Source organism: Vicugna pacos, chromosome 13, assembly GCF_048564905.1.
Source record: "Vicugna pacos chromosome 13, VicPac4, whole genome shotgun sequence".
NCBI classification, from domain to species: domain Eukaryota; kingdom Metazoa; phylum Chordata; class Mammalia; order Artiodactyla; family Camelidae; genus Vicugna; species Vicugna pacos.
This window is the reverse complement of record NC_132999.1, coordinates 26478034-26493438: the sequence shown is the minus strand read 5'-3', so window position 1 is coordinate 26493438 and position 15405 is coordinate 26478034. Positions and strand designations below refer to the sequence as shown.

At 43.2% G+C, this 15405-nt stretch overlaps 1 long non-coding RNA gene across 1 annotated transcript in view; it reads right to left on the bottom strand.

Annotated features, from left to right (window-relative positions):
• Positions 1-15405, bottom strand: part of LOC140700907 (uncharacterized) — a 71081-nt gene that overhangs the window by 24123 nt on the left and 31553 nt on the right. Inside the window, exon 2 of the long non-coding RNA XR_012079659.1 lies at positions 14661-14773. This is a non-coding gene — a long non-coding RNA (uncharacterized lncRNA). The remainder of the gene's footprint in view (positions 1-14660; positions 14774-15405) is intronic.

Below are 15405 nucleotides of genomic sequence, written 5' to 3'. Positions count from 1 at the left end.
TATTTTACCAGAATCACTTAAAAAAATTTTATAAACTCACATAGGAATCGCAACAAAAAAAAAGAAAGAAATTGTTACCTCATGGGACGGGAGATGAGAAGAGATGGAAGACGGGAGATTTTTGCTTTGTGTTTTGTAATTTTCTGTGCTGTTTGGATTCTTTAACCATATGCACACATTATTTTCATATTTAAAAATAAAATATTTTAGAATGAGTATGCAAAGGGAGTATTTCAGTCCATGTTTCTGCTTGACTTGCATTCAATTTCTCAAACACTATTTTATAGAAGCTGATTTCCAAGAAGCCTTCAAAGCCCCTTTTTATTATTATTTTTACTAGCAGCCATTCCCTTGGAATCAGACACTCGTGTTTTTCCGATGGGGCTCGCATTCAAAGCCTGGGAGGGTGAGTGCATTTGGAACCCTGCTCAGCACAGCCCTCTGCCTTTGAACTGCTATGTTTTCCTGGGCTCCTCACGTATTCCCCCTCCAACTGGCCTCCCATCCAACACATCCATCAGGCAGCCAGGATTTATCGAGTTGCCCGTGGAGGTGGCCAGAGCCTGCTGGAGCATGCCCATTAAAGAAACCTCCCACCAGCAAAGCAGACCTCAGGAAAGTCCCTGACTACGGCTGCTCATCACCCGGGCTCCGACCAGCAGGACATATGATGCCAATATGAAGGCCTCAAATAAGACCATCTCACCTTACAGAACTGACCAGCAACTGTAGATTCCAATCAGAGAATTCTAGCACGTCAGAGTTGGAAGAGACCTCAGAAGTTATATTATAAAACCATTCCTTATTGTAAAGGGGGAAACAAGGACTAAAGACGCACAACCACAGACAATGAGTTGGAAGCAGAGCCCCAATTCAAAAGTAGGCGTGGCCGTCAGGAAACACGCCAGGCTCTAGGTAAGTCTGAAGGGACCTCCCAGGATGGCAGGTCCTGTCCTGGGGGTGTAGGTTGAGGAACAGATGGTGATAAGGGGAAAAGGAAGAAGGAAGGAAACAGAGAAGGGGTACAGTTACTTTGGCCGAGAGAGTAATGGCATGATGAATAAGCCAGAATTATTTGATGGACTATGAAGTCATTCAGTTCATGGAGTGTTTCTCTGTTGATTGACTCTTTTTTCTTTTTTCATTTTATGTGCCGGACCTTGTTCCATGTGGTATGGACGTAGACTTGGATCAGACATGGCCTTGCCCTCAAGAGACAGTCCAGTAGGCCAGATGGTTACCATGGATGCTAAGAGAGGCAACTGCAATACCGTGTGACGAGCAGGGCATAAAGCAGTCTTTCCTAAACGTTTCCAATCATAAGTCTTATCCACTCTAGACTTACTGAGTTGGATTAATCAGAGGAAGGGCTTAGTAATCTGCCTTTTTACCAAGAATCCACCCCTAATCCCGTCCCCAGTCCTACCCCCAAATGATTCTTACGATCAGTCACTCTGGCTTTAGAATCATTCAGAACTGGGTTCTAATTCTCACTCAGGCCAATGGTATTATCTGTCTGCCAAAAACATTTATCTAGATATTCACCTTTCACTTCTTTCCAAATCCCTCAAGACTGTGGCTTTCTCACCTGTTAAGATACAGACCACTTTGCATCATTGCACAGGTTGTGTACTGCACAAAGACACCAGTCAAGAGACTGAATGTTGGCTGAGATTCCAATTTATACTAATTCCTCTGTCCAGAGGAAAGGGCTCCATTTTTCTTCCATCCAAATACCCTAAGCTTTGCAGTCCATTGAGCTGCATCTTCCCAAAGGAAGTGACTATTGTGATTCGTCTGCCCAGAGGGAGCACTTTTTTCTAATTTGTACAAAGGTACCATATAGAATGGCAGAATCCTTCAAACAGTACTGGTACTTGTCACCACTTCCAGATTTCCCCACCACAGATGACTTCTTCATCTCTTCACTGCCTGCACCAGTCTAACATATGAGCCAGTTCCTTGCCAACCCACTCAGCCCTGCAATAAAGGACGCATCATCCCAAATACTGTCTGCCCCATGCATGAACAAGAGGCAGTGTAGCCTGTGATTAACAGTATGAGCTTTGGAGCCAGATCCGACTTTAATTTGCAGCCTCACCCTTTACTATGTGACTTGAACAAATTAAATATTATCTTTAAATGTAGGTTTAAAACTTTCTTTTAAAGCAAATTGTCATTGTAAGGGTTGAACAAGATAACGCATGTCAAAGTCCTTAGCACGGAGCCTCGGATGTAGTGAGTTTGCTTCCTACGTGCTATGTTGTCTGATTTAAGCATCGCCATAACACCTTTGGAGAGCTACTAGTATTATTATCTCCACTCCACAGATGAAGAAAATGAATATTGGAGGGGAGATGCAGGGAAGTGGCACAGAGCGGATACCAAAATCCAACTCTCATTTTGTAATCCATTTTCCTTCTAATTTTGCCTCTAGATTCAGACCTCAGATTTTCTCAGGATTCCAGGTTCAAGGAGAGGAAAGGATAAAATTGCACCCTCAGTGTGTAAATGCACCTAAATTAGGCCTAGCAACTCATGCAGAATGGCAAATGGGCTTCTGATCTTGAGTGCCAGCTGACAGGGTTAGTAATTACTGCGCAGAGGACCGTGTTGTGAAGGACTGCGAGAGTAAGTCAGGGTTCACAGAGTATCGTGATGGATTCATGACATCAGCCACGGGAATGGGGTCCAGGAATGATGGCAGACCCTACAGAATGTACACCTCACCCCCTTTCAGATCTCAAAGTCTGCCCAAAGTCAAGCACACTTGATAAAAAGGGAGGTCCAAGGGTACTAAATAAAGCTGTTAAAGACCATTAGCACCTTATTAAGACCTTTTCCCAGATGCAGCCAGAAACAGCCAAAGAATACAGAATGGAGGAACAGTTTGGAGAGAAAGCATGGAGCTATCTGATGCATTTGGCATCGGAGCAAAAGCTCAGTTCTGCCTATTCCCAAAGACTCCAGGCTTTATCTTCCTGAGTATCCAGGTAGACGGAGGGCGCTTACTATGTAATTCGGACACCTCCTCTCATGTGAAGAGCTCCTGTGATCTCGGGCAACTAACTTAGTCTCTTCCAACCTTGGGTGTTTCAACTGTGAAATGTGGACAAGAATCTCTAACTCCTTGTGGTTTTGCAAGTATTAAGTTAGGTAAATAATCTAAAGAAACTACAGAGGACCCCACCCAAAGTAGATGTTAGAGAATGTTCATCCCTCTGCTTCCCTTTCTCCCTCAAAAGGAACACTGTGACATGTTTGTAAGTCAAGGCTGTTGAGGTATCATTCACACACAGTAAAATTCATTCATTTTAGTTGAACAGTCCTATGAGTGTTGACAAACATACAGCCATGTAACTGTCACCACAATGAGATACAGAATGGAGTCATCACCCCCAAAAGTCCGATCATGCCCCTTCCCAGGCAATCCCCAGCCCCCCACCTCTAGCCCCTGGCAAACACTGATCCCATTTCTGACCCTATAGTGTTGTTTTTTATTGTGACCTATTCTAAAAGCATAAATCCAAATAGAAAATAATTCTCTAGAGGTTTTTTGGTTTTTTTTTTTTCACATCCTACTCAAAAATAGCTCAGCTCTGACAGCTCAGCTTTCTTCCAGGAAAATTCTTCATTAAATAAATGAATTCCATGTGCATATTAAAAAGACATTCTGCTTAGTATTCCTTCTATTTATAACCGGAGTTCAACCAGCAGGGGCCCAGCGAGCCTGGCAGGGGCCTCTTGAGCTCCCACTTGCCCCTCCCTGCTCCGGCCCAGCTGCAGACCTGGCTCCAGGCCCAGGTGGTACAGCCGAGTCCGAGTGCCGAAAGGGGCTTGAGGAAACTTTCCCCACAAGCTCTGCTCCTGAGCTTTTGGGCGAAAACTACAGGACCCCCTGAAATTCCCATGGGGAATATATGGCCATATAATAATTAACAGCATGTAGAAGAAGGGATTTAGACTAGAAACAAGGTTAAAAGGAGGGATGGGTGAGGCTAAGTGGTTTCCAAAGTCCTTTCCTGCAGAGAAGTCCCATGACCCAAGCGACCAGAGGCCGCCCCACCACCACCGCCGCCACCATGTACCAGATATCATACCAGGCATAAGAATTAAAGGTAAGCTAGTAGCAGAAAAATAATTAGACCTGGTTTCTGCTCACAAAGAACTTACTATTTAACAGAGAGACGAAACATGCAGAGAAGGGTGTGGTTGAATGGAGGAGTAGGAGCATGGGCTATGGAGCTGAAAAAAGTGAGTTTAATCCAGTTTTGCCATTTGCTAGTTGTGTGATCTTGGTACTGTTGCTTTACCTCTCTGAGCATCAGTGCTCTCATCTGCAAACTGCAAATTACATCTGCCCTCAGAAGGGTGTTATGTGAAATGAATGAGGTAATGGATATAAAGCACCTAGACCAGTTCCTATGATCTGCGGGCTCAGGACAGTGTAGTTTCCTTCTAACCCTCTGTATTAGTCAAGGTTCTCCAGGAAAACAGAACCAGTAGGAGACAGATAGACAGACAGATAGATAGAAAGATTGATTATAAAGAATTGGCTCAGACAGTTTCAGAGGCTAAGAAGTCCCCAGATCTGCAGTTGGCAAGCTAGAGACCCAAAAGAGCCCATGGTGTAGTTCCAGCCCAAGTCTGAAGACCTGAGAACCAGGAGAGCTGATGGCACAGGTCCAGTCCAAAAGCTACCAGGCCCTAGACCCAAGAAGAACTGATTTTTCAGTTTGTGTCTGAAGGCAGCCAAAGACTGATGCCTCAGCTCAGCAGTCAGACAGGAGGAGTTCCCTCTAACTCAGACTTCCTGTTCAATCGATTGAAGAAGATCTACCCACAGTAGGGAGGGCAATCTGCTTTGGTCAGTTTACCAATTCAAAAATATGAACTTCATCCCAGAAACCTGCCACAGACATGCCCAAAATAATGCATGACCACATGTCAGGGCACCCTCTGGCCCAATCAAGTTGACATGTAAAATTAACCATTGCAGCCTCCAGGAAAGGAATTAGTGTTCTAAAAGGGGTACATATGGAGAGCAAGTGCATTTAGACTGAGAAGGTGGTTACTCTTGGCTGAATGATATGGTGGAAGTGATATTCAAATCTTTTTCTCTTAACTGCAGCCTCACCATCCCTTGAGAACCTTCGCCATCCTACAGGACACATCCTGGCTTAAGTATCATCCACTCCCCATCAGCCTCAGCTTCATTCCAAGACATGACCTCTCACTTTCTACCTTGCATTGTATCCCTGTCTCCATTCTACTGGTCTGTAGGCTTCTTAAGAACATTGACCATGACTGATGCAGCCTAAGTGCCTGACACATGGTAGAGGTTCAGGAAATATTGGTTGAATGACTAGGATATCTAATCAAACCATTTCACGCAACAGATAAAGCAAATGGGCTTAAGACTTACTTCTGATTTGCAGACACTAACTACTAGATATAAAATAGATTAACAACAAATTTCCACCATATAGCACAGGCAACTATCTTCAATAACTTTTAGTAACCTATAATGAAAAAGAACATGAAAATAACATGTATGCATATGACTGAAACGTTATGCTGTACACCAGAAATTGACACAACATTGTAAACTAACTATACTAATTTAAAAAGAGACTCATTTGTTTGTTCATTCAACTAGCATTTGTTGAGCCTCTTCTATGTTCTGTGACAGTAAATAAGAATAAACATCAAGAGATAAGCAAGACATCATGTATGCCCCTAAAAGCTTAAGCTAATACAGTGGAGGAAAATGGAAAAAAGGAGCTCCCACTATGTGCAAAGGTCTTTATGTACATGGCTTCACCTTATATTTCCAATGTCCATTCATTCATTCATTTTTCCAAACATATTGTTTGAGCACTAACAATTCCAGGCATTGTCCTACGTTCCAGGGATACCATGATAAACAAAGTAGGTAAAGATCTGCTGACATAGAGTTCCCAGTCTAGTGGGAGACACAGACAAATAGAGAGATAAAAATGAAATAAGGCAGTTATGAAAATGACAGTATTTGCAAAAAAGGAGAGGAATCAAAAGAGAAGGAATATACCATCTGCTTGGGGAAGTCCAGGAAGGTTTAATAGTATTTGAGCTGAGAATTGAAGGAAAAGTACATGTCCTGCAGTCAGACACATCCTGCAAATCAGACAATACATCCAATATTGTATACATTGACTGTATAAGACACTGCATCTTGGGCCGTGAGAACCGCCTATACAAATGTTTGGCAATATGGAAGAACATACACAAATAAAAGCTTTTGTTTCATGGAAGAACCTCTTACAGTTTAATTTTGCCTGAAACATTATATTAAAACGCATGACCACAAACCATTGCACACCACAGTCGAGCTCTGATTCTTTATTCTAGTTGGTGAAATGTAACCGTCTGTGTGGCTGAAACCCAACTGCTTCCAACATTCACTGCTCAGAAAATCATGTCAGGCTGGGCTACAACTGCTGGATCAGAGTGCCCTTGGGGGGGTACTCCTCTACCACCACCATGAGGCCCTTTTGGTAATTGTCTCAACCAATCATCATTACTTCCTTTGGATTAAATCCTGCTATCAAGGATCATGGGCATTGAAAACTATCAGAGCTGAGTTGGCGGCTTAGTACTGCCCCTTACTTGTTCTGTTACCACAATTAGAACAGACTCATTGAGCCTCTTTTATTAACTCATCATTATGCATCTTTATTGAGAGCTTAGTACATGCCAGGCACTGTTCTGGGCACTTACAGTCTATTGTCAAATGCATGTTATCGCATCTAATCCTCATTACAACCAGTGGATGTGGACATAGGTGTTAGGATTCTCATTTTACAGTTGTGGAAACTGAGGTCCAGGAGTGATGAACTCATTTGTTGAGAGTCGCAGAGATAGGATCAGCAGCTCAACTCCTCATCTCTACCAATTCCCTTCCAGAACTGGAGGCAAATACAATTCAACCACATAAAAAAGAGATGTGTAAATGTGAATTAGACTACCAAGCTTGAATCTGCCATTCCTAAACTTAGACTGATTGTTCAATTCCTCCCTCCCCAACCACAAGAGAGTCCCTTCCCCTTGAATGGCATTCAGCATTCCTTTATAATCTGGCTCTGCCTACCCTTTCAGCCTCAACAGTAATCATCTCCTCAACCCCACACCAAACACTGCACATTGTATCCCTTAAACACCAAATACCTACTATAGATAAGACATGAACAATTTCTCAGTTTCCCAAGCTGTAATAATCAGAGGTTTGACAATAGACAATAAGGGTTCTTAATGCCCAAAGAAACTGTGAAGATTTCTACTTCTGGCCAAAACGGAGTATTAGGGACCAGATTTACCCTCCCATCTGAAACAATTAAGAACAAACAAACAAGCAAACAAAAACAATGGTTCTCAAGACATTGGACGTTTAGGCAATGAAGGACCACGATCCCTGAGAGCCAGGAACAGGTGAGGTAAGTCTTACAATTGCTCCTTTACTGCTGTGAGTTTCTAGATAACAGCAGGGGATGGGGAACACAAGTGGAGGCCAATGGACTTCCTGAGTTGCAGAGACAAAACTAAGAGTCTGGGGAGACCAAGATGGCAGTGTACTGGGAAGACAGACTCACAGAGAGAGGGAACCCTTAGATTTGCTGATGATTCCCTGTAACTATTCAGCACAGGCACATAAGAAAACTACTCGAAGCAAAGGAAAAACCAGTTTGTTAGGAGGAGAAGCATGAATCAATTTACACAAACCCAGATGATAAAATTAGTAGACAAGGACTTTAAAACATTATTGTAATGGTACTTCATATGTTCAAGAAGCTAGAGGAAAAGATTGAGCATGGCAAGTAGAGATGTGTAAGATAAAAAAAAAAAAAGACCCAAATCTGAGGTAAAAACTCAATTGGATAGGATTAATGGCAGAGTCAGCATTGCCAAAGGTAGTAAACTTGAAGGCTATTCACAATAAAACACAGAGAGGAAAGAAAAAGACTGGGAAACCATTGAGCAGATGTCAGTAAGTTTTGGGAGGACCCTACTTAGAAAATGAAAAGACAAACCATACACTGGGAGAAATTATTTTCGAATCATATATTTGATAAAGGACTTACATCCAGAATGTATAAAGAATTCTCAAAGGTCAACAATATAAAAATGAGCAACCCAATTTTAAAAATAGACAAAAGATTTGAAGAGATGTTCTACCAGGAAAGATATATGGATGGCAAAGAGGCACATGAAAAGATGTTCAACATCACTAGTTACTAGAGAAATGCAAATTAAAACCACAATAAGATACATTACTCACCTACTAGAATGTGTTAAGTTCTAAAAGACTGACATACCAAGTGTTGATGAAGATATGGAGCAAGTGGAACTCGCATTCATGACTGGTGGAAACGTAAATGTTGCAACCATAGTGGAAAAGAGTTTGCCAGCTTTTTAGAAAGGTAAACGTGTATCTATCATGTGGCCCAACCAATTTACTTCTAGAAATTTAACAAGATGAATGCTCTTGGCAGCTTTATTTCCAATAGCCAAAGACTGGAAATAAATCAAATGCTCATCAACAGGTGAATGGATAAATTATGGTATATATTTATAATGGACTTGTACTTGGCAATAAAAAGGAATAACTCTGCCTGCATGGAATAACATGGTAGGCCTCAAAACAATCATGCTGAGTACAAGAAGTGAAATTTTAAGAGAGTACTGCATGATTCTGTTTACATAAAATGCTAGAAATGCAAACGACTCTGTAGTAACAAAGAGCAGGTCCGGGCTTGCCTGGAGAGTGGCAGAGAAGGGCAGAAAGAATTCTGAAGGGCAGAAAGAGATACCTGGGAGTGATGGAGGTGTTACCCACCCTTAGTCTGATGGCTTCATAGGCATACACATACACTTATCAAATTGTGCACTTGAAATATGTGCAGTTTATCGTATGGGAAGAAGTAGGAGACTGACAAGGAGCAGAAACGTAGCTATGATGCCAAAAGCAGCCCTTCTATCCTGTCCCAGAGGCAAGGGATGACTCCCTCAGGACGCCTGCCCCAGGCTAAAATAGGAATCATAAAATAAAGTCCCTACTGAACAAAACAGTTGTGGAGATGATTCACTTAGCAAACATTTTTTTGAGTGCTTGCTGTTCGTCAGGCTGTGTATTGTCGACTGAAATGAAATCACACAACGTCAGAGCTGTGGGTTAAGTTTTCTTTGAGGCAAAATGATGACTATAGCCTGGGAGACAGCATCTCGGATAGCTCTGAGGAACTGCTCTGAAGAGGCAGGGAGAAGCTCAGTATTATATATGATTTGAGTGAAGAGAGTACATGCAGTCAAGCATATATTTAAACAGAGGTTTGCCGCTAGCCTTGAGGAGCGCCATTCATGATTTTAGTGCTTTTCTATATAGGAGGAGAGGCAAGAATTTGGGCTCATAAAATCTTCTCCTGAAAATATCTAACTATCTGAAGGCCTGTGCTGCCAGTTTTCCCAGAGCACAGAGGGCCTCATTCCTGACCTCCACCCTGAACTCCTTTCAGGGAGGGTTGGAGGTCAGCGGCTGCAGTGGCTTGTGACTTAATCCAAGCAGAGGTCGATGGCAAGTGCCAACGTGATCCAGTCCTTGTAGAGGCAGATGGCGAGTGCCAACCTTTAGTTGGCAGTATTAAGTGCTTTGCCCTGTTTGTCTCATTTATTCTCATTTTTTCCTCTCATCAGCCCTCTGAGGTATGCACTATTATTATTCCCATTTTACAGATGAACATGAGAAGATGTTCAAAGTCATTAGTTATTAGAGAAATGTCTGGGTTAAATACCTCACCCAAGGCTACATAATAAAGCTAAAATTAAATAAAGTTACAGAAAAACATCTCATAGGATCAGCACAGGGCAGGTGTTCCATAAATCTGAGTTGAGACAGCTCTCCGTGGTGTTCTGACAGTGGAGGCACCCTTGCCCGGCCACTGAGAGCACAAACTCTTAAGTCCCAGCAAACTGGACTCAACCCCACTTGCCAGCTCTGGGGCCTTGGCTTGGGATTTCGTCTCTCTGCACTCATTTTTCTCATCTGCAAAACAGAAATATTAGTGCCTGACTTGAAGATTAATTGGAGAAATGTGCATATGGCATGTGGAACAGTGGTTGATGGTGATAAAGTCTCATATATCACACTTACCATGTTAGTGGAGTCTTGGCTTGTGCAAGTTTGTTGACTGACTGATGATGGAAAGAACGTGTCAGCCCTAACACAATCCACCTGAGGCCTGCCCAGGATGCAGTTCTGCTCTCACTCACCATGCCACTGGGAGTGAGAAAGAGACCTATTTTCAAAACAAAATCCACCATTTGTGTTCTAACAGATTCAGGTCTTGTCGCTGATGCCTCTCCAGGCCTGTCTGTCCATGTCAAAACCCCCTCAAGGCCTCAGGAGGGAGCCTCGACCTGAGTGCACTGTCTCTTCCCAGACAGAGCCCCACAAGCCAGTGCCTTCCCATCTTCCACCTCATCTCCTCTTGAATATCCTCATCCTATCTTGAGGGTCCTAAGCCCTCAAAAGAAATGGGTCCCACACCAAGACATATCATAATCAAGATGGCCAGAGTCAAGGATAAAGAAATGATCCTAAAGGCAGCAAGAGAAAAACAAAGAGTGAGTTACAAGGGAACCCCCATAAGGCTCTCAGCTGATTTCTCTACACAAACACTACAGGCCAGAAAGGAGTGGCAAGATATATTCAAAGTCCTGAATGAAAAAAAGATGCAGCCTAGGATACTCTATCCAGCAAGGCTATCCTTTAGAATAGAAGGAGAGATAAAGAACTTCACAGACAAGCAAAAACTAAGAGAGTTTAGCAACACTAAACCCAGGCTAAAAGAAATATTCACAGGTCTACTCTAAATAGAAAAGAAGCAGGATGCTACAAAAATGAGAAACTCATAACTGGAAAGGAGATAACTGCCATGAATTACAAAAAGAATAAACACAAAATTGTAAAAGAAGACATCTAAATCATTAAGAGTGGGAGAGGGAAGCAAGGAAAGCCACTGTGGAAAACAGCATGGAGATTCCTCAAAAGACTAGGAATAGACTTACCATATGACCCAGGAATCCCACTCCTGGGCATATATCCAGAAAGAACCCTACTTCAAAATGATACCTGCACCCCAATGTTCATAGCAGCACTATTTACAATAGCCAAGACATGGAAACAGCCTAAATGTCCATCAACAGATGACTGGATAAAGAAGAGGTGGTATATTTACACAATGGAATACTATTCGGCCATAAAAACCAACACCATAGCGCCATTTGCAGCAACATGGATGTTCCTGGAGAATGTCATTCAAGTGAAGTAAGCCAGAAAGAGAAAGAAAAATACCATATGAGATCACTCATATGTGGAATCTAAAAAAAAAAAAAAAACAAAACAGAAATACAAAACAGAAACAGACTCATAGACATAGAATATAAACTTGTGGTTGCTAAGGGGGCGGGGGGGGTGAGAAGGGACAGACTGGGATTTTAAAATGCAGAATAGATAAACAAGATTATACTGTATAGCACAGGAAAATATATACAAGATCTTGTGGAAGCTCACAGTGGGAAAAAAATGTGACAATGAATATATATATGTTCATGTATAACTGAAAAATTGTGCTCTACACTAGAATTTGACACAACATTGTAAAATGACTATTACTCAATAAAAAAATGTAAAAAAAATAAAGAAGAAAGAAATGGATCAGGGCCATTTATGGCATGTTGTCCTCTTTGGAGTGAATACCACTGTTTACTGGTTTACATAATGGCCAAAAGCCCTGGTGTGAGGGCCACTAGGCTGACTCCGAGTGCCGGCTGCATGACTTCAGACAGGTTACTTAATTCTCTGGGCCTCAGTTTACCCACATGCTAAACACTAATCATAACAGCCTCTACCTCGGGGTAGGGGTTAATTTTGAGGGGTAAAAGAGAAAAAAAGTCACATAAATCATTTAACACGGTCCTTTGGTAAGAAGGAAGTTCACCGCGCATGTGTTTTGTTTCATTATCACCGTTGTGTGTTCCAGCTTACAAGGCGCTTTCACATTTGCTGTGTCCCTGGGCACCGCCTGGTGAAGGACCAGGTTTGTCCTGTCGGAGAACTGAAGACTGGCTCTGAGAAGTAAAATGGCTTTGCTCAGGTCACACCTGGCAGAGCTAGGACCTTAATTCTGAATATTCTGGACATTATCGCTGCTATTTTGATGTCATTCTAACACTCAGTTCTGCCACTCGTTCCACAAAGTAAGGAGGTGTTGCTGCAAGGCCTCAATTTGCTGCAACACGTACGTACTGAAGTCGACGAGGTGTTCAGAAAACCAGAAGCCCTGGAACGGAATACATTTATCACTGACGGCTTTCTCTTTGGGAGGCAGTGCCAGAATGGTTACAGACCCAGCCTTTGGAACGAGGCCTGGCTTCAAATCAGCACTCTGCCGCGAAGCCGCTGATGTGGCCCTGGGCAAGTTCCTTGACCTCTGTAAGGCTCAGTTTCCTCAAGTTCAACGTGGGGTTGGCGAGAGAACCTGCCTACATCTTCTAAAGCTCAGAGCACGATGCAGGCCCCCAGACGTTCTGAATAAATGTTAACTAGTGTTATCTATTTTTTACCCTCCAGTTGGTACCTCCTGCCCTTGGGGTAAAGACCAAACTCCTTAATGTGGCCTACGGAACCTGAGCCTGTCTCTGTGCACCCACCCAGCTTAGCGCACCGCTTCGTTCACTGCCCGGCAGCCACGTTAGTGAGATGACTGTATAATTCCTCATCCAAACAGTGGGCACGAAGGCTCTATTAATGAGCACTCTGAGACCAAAAAGGGACTGCCCCCAGCAAACAGGGCATATGGTCACCCTACCCATTGGTCTTCCCTCCTGTCCACTCCTCATTTGTGCCAGACTCCTTGGCAACTTGATACGTGGGGCTTTACTTCACCAAAATGCCCTTCCTCACCCTCTTCCTTCGACCACCTATTATTCATCCCTCAGGACACACCTTAAATGACACTTCCAGCCACAGGTCCTCACAATCCTTTCCCCTAACACTTCATACAAAGGTATCATTCAGCAATTATCTCTATCAACGTTGATTTATATCTCTCTCTCCCACTAGACCTAGGCATTGGCCACAACCCTCTAATTCATCGCTGTATCTCAAGTGTCTAGCAGTTACTGAATGAAGGAAAAAATGAATAAATGAAATTCTTATCACATTTGTCCCGCACAATGACTATGTAAGATGGGAAAGTGTTATCATCCCCAAGATACAGATGGAGAAATGGAGAAGTTAAGCAACTTGCCCAAAGGTATCCAGTGAGTGAATCATGGAGCACATGGGGACACTGACCCCTAGCTCAGTGTATTTTCTGCTACTTCACATGGTCTCTTAATACTCCACCTCCATGTCTCCTGGACTGAACAAACCAACCTCTACAGCGAATGGCTAAGAAATGCAAAAGAAATCTCTCGGAATACAGAAAAGCCCTCTACTTCCTGTTTTAAGAGGGAGATTGGGGGAAGGAAGCTTCCTTCAAATAGATACAAGAAATAAACATATTCACCAGATTGAAGATAGCCTACTCCAGTGGTTATTTGGATTAAAACCCCAGGGAAGTGTCCTAGCCGATCTCATCTCCCTGTGGGCAGCAGAGTGCCACCAGGTCCAGGCCGCACTCAGGAGCCTGGGCCCAGGAGCAGCACACCAGGAAATAGCTGAGAATCCCAGAGCTCCAAAGCAGCCTTGATGACTGTAACCTGAGAGGCCTGTTGAACTTGGGGGAGAGGTCAGTCGACGCAAATGCTCCATTGTCCACTGAGAGACACCCAGAGCAATTTCAGATGCCCTATAGAATATTATTTTTTTACAGCAGAGAGATTTATATTTTTTCAGTATGCTTCCATAAACAGGCTTGTCTTCCTTTTATCCTACCAACAACTGAAAAAAAAAAATGTATGGGACCAGGCAATGTCACAAAAATGGGGAAGATCATGGGATTTAGAGCCAGACTGGTTTGGATCCCATTTCTGACTCTTTCTGTCTATAGAACTCAAATAAGTCTCTGAGCCCTTCTGAGCCTGTTTCCTCATCTATAAAATGAAGAGAGTGAAATTACATACAGGGAACACTGTGGAGATATGTAAAATGCCCGACTCGTATGTTCAATAGTAATATTCATAGTCCTTTGGTCTAAATTTCTGGGTTCCATTACATGGAGTGGGATTTCTTTGTAGGGAGGCCCACCAGGAAACACTCCCCACCCCATCCTCAGTGAATCTCCATGGTTAACCAGCAGGCTGAGTAAATATTTGTGGGATACACCAATACACCACTGAATCTCTGTCCCATGATGGCATCAAGAAGCCTTTTCCCACTTCCTGGTTCAGAGCGTAAATGCTTCTGGAGTAACAGACTGTCACGGACTGACGGATCACAAACTGGTGAGTTTACCAGTGCCCTCGGAGCAATCAGGTTTCAAGAACACTCCTTTAGGGCACACTGATGGGGGCGGAGGGCAGCCTGGCTGGGTCCTGATGAATCCCACACTCAGCCTGACAGAGTGAATGGCAGCTTCATCAAATGGGTTCTTGGCAGGGGCCCTCAGGGAGTTCTCACTTACCAGCCTCTCCAGACCTGTCTGTCTGTCCACGGCAGTCCCTGCCTCTGATTGGGGAGGCCCGAGTCAGGCAACCAGGGGGCCTGTTGATTGGAGTCAGCTCTCTGGGCTGTCAGCTGGGGAGAGGGGGATATTGAATTCATCAGTCATGTTGGCAGGGGATGGGAGTGGGGGAAGGGCTCCCAGAGGGCAGGGGAAAACCCAACGGCGGACAAAGCTGTGAAGAGCAACTGGTTTGGCCTTGAGCAGGGTGACCCCTTAAGCCAGATTAATGATCCACAGATTCCCATTTTTGTTTCAAATTGCACTAAATGATGGATGATAAACATTAGCCTTTGGTCCTCACTCATATAAGAAAGAAAAGCAGTAGACAATTTCCTAAATTTTTTCCTTAGTATTTTTATGTATTTCTGATGTCACACAACATTTTGCTTTTCAATAATTGGACATTGTGTTCCTTCTGGGGAGGGGGAGAGAAATTGGACTTTATTGAACACCTACCATGTGCCATGTACATCAGTCATTTTATTCCTCTGAGACTTGGGCACGAATATTGCCCCAAGTTAGAGATAAGGATACAGGGAAAGACAGGTGATTAACTTGCCAGGTCACCTCGAGTCAGTGACAGAACCAGAATTTCAACTAGTGCAGTCTGTCCATGCCCTACCCACTTCACTTTGGCCTCAGGAAGCAGTAACCAGAGTTGATGTGGCCCATTATTCACTTGTTGATAATATGTATATATTTT